Source organism: Helianthus annuus, chromosome 5 (assembly GCF_002127325.2).
Source record: "Helianthus annuus cultivar XRQ/B chromosome 5, HanXRQr2.0-SUNRISE, whole genome shotgun sequence".
Taxonomy (NCBI): Eukaryota; Viridiplantae; Streptophyta; class Magnoliopsida; order Asterales; family Asteraceae; genus Helianthus; species Helianthus annuus.
The window spans coordinates 3,074,676-3,081,622 of NC_035437.2; the positions used below are offsets into that span (position 1 = coordinate 3,074,676).

The 6,947-nt window shown below is 38.7% G+C and overlaps 1 long non-coding RNA gene across 2 annotated transcripts; it reads right to left on the reverse strand.

Moving 5' to 3' along the window:
- Positions 1-4,453: 4,453 nt before the first annotated feature.
- Positions 4,454-5,363, reverse strand: LOC118492498. 2 transcript variants are annotated; one of them, XR_004894025.1, is made up of 3 exons: positions 5,081-5,363; positions 4,629-4,915; positions 4,454-4,530 (listed from the first exon to the last, which is right to left on the reverse strand). It is a non-coding gene; the product is annotated as an uncharacterized LOC118492498 (long non-coding RNA). The 2 variants fall into 2 exon arrangements; XR_004894026.1 differs by having other exon boundaries at positions 4,495-4,530; positions 4,643-4,915.
- Positions 5,364-6,947: the final 1,584 nt, after the last annotated feature.

Genomic DNA, 6,947 nt, shown 5'->3' on the forward strand with positions numbered 1-6,947 from the left:
AATGATTTGAATGAAAAACTTACTGATCGAAAAAACCAAACAGAAATACTTGCAGCACTCGATAATAACATAAACTGACTTCGAATACCTTCAACAAAATGTCTGTTACAACGCTACGAAATAGAACAATGATGCAGGGTTCTTATAGGTGTGAAACGGTGCCTCTATACGGTCGCGTCTTTTCCTTAAACGGTGTATTGAATAACCGTTGCAGCAGTTACAACAAAGAGACACACCGTTTCACCTTTGGGCTTTATAAACCCTTGACCCGTATCATAATTCTATCGGACTGGACTATAAACAAACTGACACGGACATTGTTCTTTGACCCATACTGGACTAAACATAACCTGGACAAACATGGCCTACGGCCCAACCGAAATAAACTAAACATAATAATAAAGTCTGACCCATTAACTAAAATAAACATAACGTAAACGCGGCCCATCAAGAAATACGTGCTTAACTTTCGATCTTCATTCTCCCCCTTAAGCACGAATCTTCTTGACCCGCAACAATCTTCACGCATCTTCGTCATCGGTGACCACGAATGTGATCACCAAGTCTGCATCATCCTCGGTCTTGACCTCCTTGACTTGAGCATTCTTCTTTCCATCTTTCTCTTTTGCTTTTGCATTCTTATCGCCCCTTTTCTTCATATAGTCAAAGTACCATTCAAACAACTCGATATAGTGAACATACGAAACCTTCATCTCGAAGCCATCAACCTTCTCGTACCCATACTCGAGTGCAACTTCAGCCCACGAATCATCTTCTAATACCTTTTTAATTCCACCCTTGAGATTCACAATACGGTACAAAAGTAGCAAATTCACATCTCTTCCGTCTAGCAATTTCGGTGGCATCTCTCTTGACTTAACAATACCAAGGAAACTTGGTAAAAACCATATCAAAACATCATCAAAGTTGGCATCATAAAACTTGTCATAACCCGCCAATTCTTCGTGCATTAAGAGCAAATCCAACGGCTCTAAACAACTATCCATAATCAAGCCGTTCTCGATCACGTCATCTTCATCTTGGGAAAGGACCACCGCCCTTTCACGTAACTCTTGCCTAGATTGAAGAGGGTTATCTTTCATCCCCTCGTAGTAGATCATAAAGCAAACTTTATGCTTTTTTGAAAACACAACTTCATCCTTTTTTGTTCCCGATGTTCCTTCGCCGTTCGCCTTCTTTCTTTCTTCACGTTCCTTCTTAAACTCTCCTTCATAGTAATCTTCTATGTACTCTTTAAGTTTCTCCTTCTCCATCCGATAACCGTTATCGACATCAAATTGATCATAAAACCGATTCAAGTAATCCTCTTCTAAATCAACATTTGATTTATCTTCATACACATCAAAGTTCTTGACTTGTGCACCGAACATTCGCTTTAACATACATTTGTCACCCATAGTGACCGTCTCGATCCCTTGGAACAAAAGTTGTTCCAAACTAAGAACATTTTTCTCCATCTTCGGTACATAACTTATACACGAGATTGTTTTATCTCTACCATCAACCGGTATTCTCACTTCACCAATGCCATGAACAAACGAAAAATTCTTCTTTTTCTCGTTCGTGATTACCCCGAAATGCCTCTTGAACCGTTTGAACAAACTACGGTTCCCGGTCATGTGTGTCTTGGAACTTGGATCAACGACCCACATTTCGCTAAACAAACCACCGTTCATACCATCGACTAAGTAATCATCTTCTTCCGGTAACGGGCCTAAATTGATATATCTACTAGGGCAAATGGAGGCTATGTGCCCAAATTGCTTACAAATAAAACATGTCACCCCGGCCTTCCTCGGCCGTCCAACCGGTGCCTTCCCTTTCCGGTTAACTTTCTTTCCAACGCCTTTAGGAACCTTCTTCTTCGCATAATCCTTCCCGGATGACTTCACCGAACGTTTGGTTGGCTTCCCCTGCGCAACTCGTTTCCCACGGTTGCAGCCCCGGCCGCACTTTCCAACGTTCCCAACATCACTACTACTACCGATTTCTACCCCTTTTCCTTTACCGCGAAGACACGCGTTCCCATGACTACAACCCTTTCCGTGTCCGTGTGAACCTTCGGCTCTGATACCAATGTTGGTATCAGAATCGTCGGACACCCAGGACCATTCGGAACGGACCGGGTTGTTATTATATTCACAATCACAATCAATCATATAACAACGATCGCAGAACTTCATTGTAACAATAATGAACGAACAGTAATACGAATGATTTGAATGAAAAACTTACTGATCGAAAAAACCAAACAGAAATACTTGCAGCACTCGATAATAACATAAACTGACTTCGAATACCTTCAACAAAATGTCTGTTACAACGCTACGAAATAGAACAATGATGCAGGGTTCTTATAGGTGTGAAACGGTGCCTCTATACGGTCGCGTCTTTTCCTTAAACGGTGTATTGAATAACCGTTGCAGCAGTTACAACAAAGAGACACACCGTTTCACCTTTGGGCTTTATAAACCCTTGACCCGTATCATAATTCTATCGGACTGGACTATAAACAAACTGACACGGACATTGTTCTTTGACCCATACTGGACTAAACATAACCTGGACAAACATGGCCTACGGCCCAACCGAAATAAACTAAACATAATAATAAAGTCTGACCCATTAACTAAAATAAACATAACGTAAACGCGGCCCATCAAGAAATACGTGCTTAACTTTCGATCTTCATAAAAGACATCATTTGCCAGCAATAAAATAAACCAGCCTATTTGGACACGTTTTAAGTTAGCAGTTAGACAAGAGTGACTCATTTTGATCTGTTGTATAATAAGAGTAGACAGATTATGGCTGTTAGTATTGATGTACTTACAAACTTTTGAAAGTTATAATCCCTAACATTTTAACACCATGATAACCCTTCTTGAAATGGATAGTGTTGTATTTATAATGGGGCAAACTGGAAAAAGTTTTGCATTTTTGAAACAAGGCTAATAAATACACCTCTATTGCAAGAAAATAAAATAATGTTATTGTCATATTGCATACCTCAACGTCACATTTCATCTCTTTTGGGCAAGGCTTCACCGTACAAAATCTCTGCAATGAGTCAGCGGTCAGACATAATTAACGGAAAGATCTTTGGAGATGAAAACAATGGTAACATGGCCAGTGAAAATATCAAGATGGTTGATCTTCTTTCATTCAAATGGAATCATTTTTGTGCTCGTATAACTTCATGATAAAATAAAGAATTAAACAAGGAAACTATAACTTCTGTGTTTAATATCCACACGATCCAACCCATCCAAACCAGATTAACCTCCTTAATAAGCATGCCGAAAGGAAGAGAGATATAACACATCCAAACCAGATTCTATAAAAAAAAAATCAATCAATAAAAAAAACAACTAAACAAGTAAAATACTTGTCTAAACGGCTTATGAGGAGTTCTCCAAAATGCCTGAAAAATGCAAAAGTAAACACTCAAATATTGCATAACATTATATATATATTATATAATGAAAGATTGCAAAATACTCAAGTTATAGTTTCAGTGTAGTATACTAACTTGCTCAAAATATAGAACCTTCGATCCATCCACCATATCCGCAGCCGGGCAGCAAAGCCACCTAACAAAATCCAACAAAAAAAGTCCCACATTATCAGTAACTTTTAAGCTTTTTTTTCTTTTTTCGGTAACCATGAGAACCCGTTACCGGCAGACCCCACTAATACACTGCTAACCAACCGGACAACGTAAAATGCAGCTTAGCATTCAAACTACAACTAAACTAAGGTAGTGCCCGTTTCACGAAACGAACACTACCTAAGATTTTATAGTCTCAATGAGCAAGATATGTTATTCAACCAGGTATACTTAAAAGTCTGAAACTACCTGAACAAATTCATGTACAAATTCATCAATCATATTCAAATCTATAGATGAACAATAGTTTTCGTATTCATAATTAACACATGAACTTTTGAAAAGTGAAAAGAAATGGACAAAAAAAGTGTTTAGTTAGCCAGACCGGGCATGACTTGTAACCCATACTCAAAAAGTTACATGTTTGACACCCACTCGAACCGCTCATTTTGACATTTCTAGCAACTGAAAAGAGGATTCAAAGCATATGAATGTAAAATAACCAGTTAGATGACAATTGTGTGTACTTTTATATTTATATATATGGTCATAGGAGACGAGAAGAAAAGGTGAACAAACCATTTCAGAAGATGCATGTTCTACGATGAGGTCATACGCAGGCCGAGGGGCAGGTATATGGCAAATATGTGAATAAGAAGTGCATAGAAGTAAAAAATCACATGTGCAGTAACAAAAAAGACTTTACAAACTTGACCATTATATTAGAAAAAAGAGATATACAAACCTGAAGTATGGTAAATTTCCTCATGACACCTTGACATTATATTAGAAAAAGGAGATATCAAAATAAGTAAATTACCAATCAGGTGTGTCTTTCACTACCTCAATTTTGGCATTCTTTAGAGCTTCAACTCTTCAAGGACTGCTTCCTGCAATTGCTGCAATAAACATTCACAAAACAAAAACACCAAACACATTATAATTCATTATATTAAAGTCAACATAAAAACCCAAAAATTGAAAAAACATCAAACACCTGGAGTGCATTACCCAAAGACTTGTCCAGAACCCTCCAAGGGAACGCAAAAGACCTCGATTTCAGGTTACTCGAAACACACCCAGGATTGTTTGATGGGCAGGGCCTAACCCGAACTGGTTTCATAGGGTTCAGTTTTACAAACCACTAACACGGGCTGAATCCAACTAAGTTTCACTCTCAACCCGGTTTGACTTTTTTAAGCTTCAATCCAACTAGTTTGAACCCGGTTCGGGTACAAACCCTAACCCGATTTGTGCACCTCTAACTTCAACAACTTTCTAAACCTATTATTAAAAAAAATGCATCAATTAACCTCTAATTTAACTCAAGAACAACACAACAACAACATAATATCCTGCTATACTACATTTAAAAGAAATTTGACATTTTAACTCAACAAATCTGTAAAGATAATACAAATTAGAGACTATCAAGCACAACAAGAGTACCTGGTCGTCCGGCGTAAGAGGTGGTTCGGCGAGGTATGCAGCGGCACAGAGGAGGTGGTCCGGCGTAGTGTGCGGCGTCAGTCTAGGGTTTGGGGAAGTACCTGGTGCAGCAGACGTGGTGCAGCAGACGTGGTGCAGCGAGCAAGCGGTTGAGGAGGTGAGATGACTCCGGCTGCGTCGTGGGATTTGGGGGAAGGCTGGTGGATTGAGTTGGAGGGAATGAGTGAGTGGTTTGCCCGCCCTTGGTTTTCTTCACCTAAAGCTACAATAAAACATGGACCGTTAGATTGCACACAAGATCAACGGTCAGATATTTGTTTTAAAGACTGGACGCGGATTGGGCTTTTACCGACGATTTCTTTGATGTCGCCGGTAAAGGGGTCGTCGCTAATGGTCAAATTTCTTGTAGTGTATGCTGATTACCAAAATAATGAATTAGTTTGCAAACTGTGAACTCACAGAATCTATAAAGATATACACTAATATAAGCACCTATAATCAGATTGTGACCTATAATCGCATTGCCACACTAAACGCTATAGCGAGCGCTATGCTCACCATTAACAACACTGCTTAATGTATTAGATTTGATCCCACACTACACCTCACCTTGCAACACGTTACTCAGGATGTGCATTATTTTGATGAAATCCACTACAAAGACTCACATCAACACCATCATTTTGATTACCACAAGAACCATATGAATGTACAGTTCTAGTAACCGAATTCACTTCTCCGTCTTCAGACTCTTCAAACCGCTTCCTCTTCCTTCCACTCTATTGCAAGTTGGTGAATATTGCAAAATTAGTTACGATGCATATGCTGATTACCAAAAGAATGAATTAGTTTGCAAACTGTGAACTCACAGAATCTATAAAGATATACACTAATATAAGCACCTTCTATCTTACATTTTGAAGTCATGGTTTCATTATACAGTAACCATAGACATATAATGAAAAAGCACTGTACGAATCTACTTTGAATAGCCATTTTAAAATCATTCAAGCCAGTCAAGAGATAAATTTACACATAAGATTAACATAAAATATAGTCTTTTCTTTCTCAGGCACTCAAAATGAGTGGTCAAAGATTTTACAACATCACAAAACTAATATAACTGCAAGCAAGACCATACCTCATTAATTGAATATTCCATTAATCTTAGATGGGCTTGAACTGCAGAATCTATCCGTTCAGTGTTGGCCCGAAATGATCTTTGATCTCTAGAATGCGCGTGATTAAACAAACTTGAATAAACAATAACTTGAATGTATGTACAAATCGAATGAGAGTACGATTACAAATGAAAACATACGATCCTATTTATAGTTTTTCAACGGGTACGAGTGAAGAGTTGTGTCTCTTTGCGAACTGACGCGTCCCTTGAATGTGTGGTTGTGATTAATCGTGAAGAGTCACGTTGTTTCCTGTCCATTCGTTCCAACCGGTGCCTTCTTCTTTTCTTTTGCCTTGTACCGATCGAAAACAGTGTGAGGGAGGGACACACCCTTTCGGTAAGAGGTGGTGGTTACCATCTTTCATTCTTGACAATATTGGTCCTTGTAGTTCATAACCGCTATATAACTAGGTATTCTAACTATCTAACTAAGTGCTTGATGTTAAGAGATTAACCGGGTTTCATTCACCCCCCTAATCTCGAACATCCTTAAGTTGCTTCAAATCTTGAATCCCGAGCAGTTCCCTCATTGTAGCAAACATGATCCTTGCTAGTGCCTTTGTTAGTATATCTGCCCGTTGTAGTTCTCCACTTATGTGTTCCACAGTGATATCTTGGTTTTCCACACATTCTCTTATGAAATGATAGTGTGTGTCAATGTGCTTGCTTCTTCCATGAAAGACT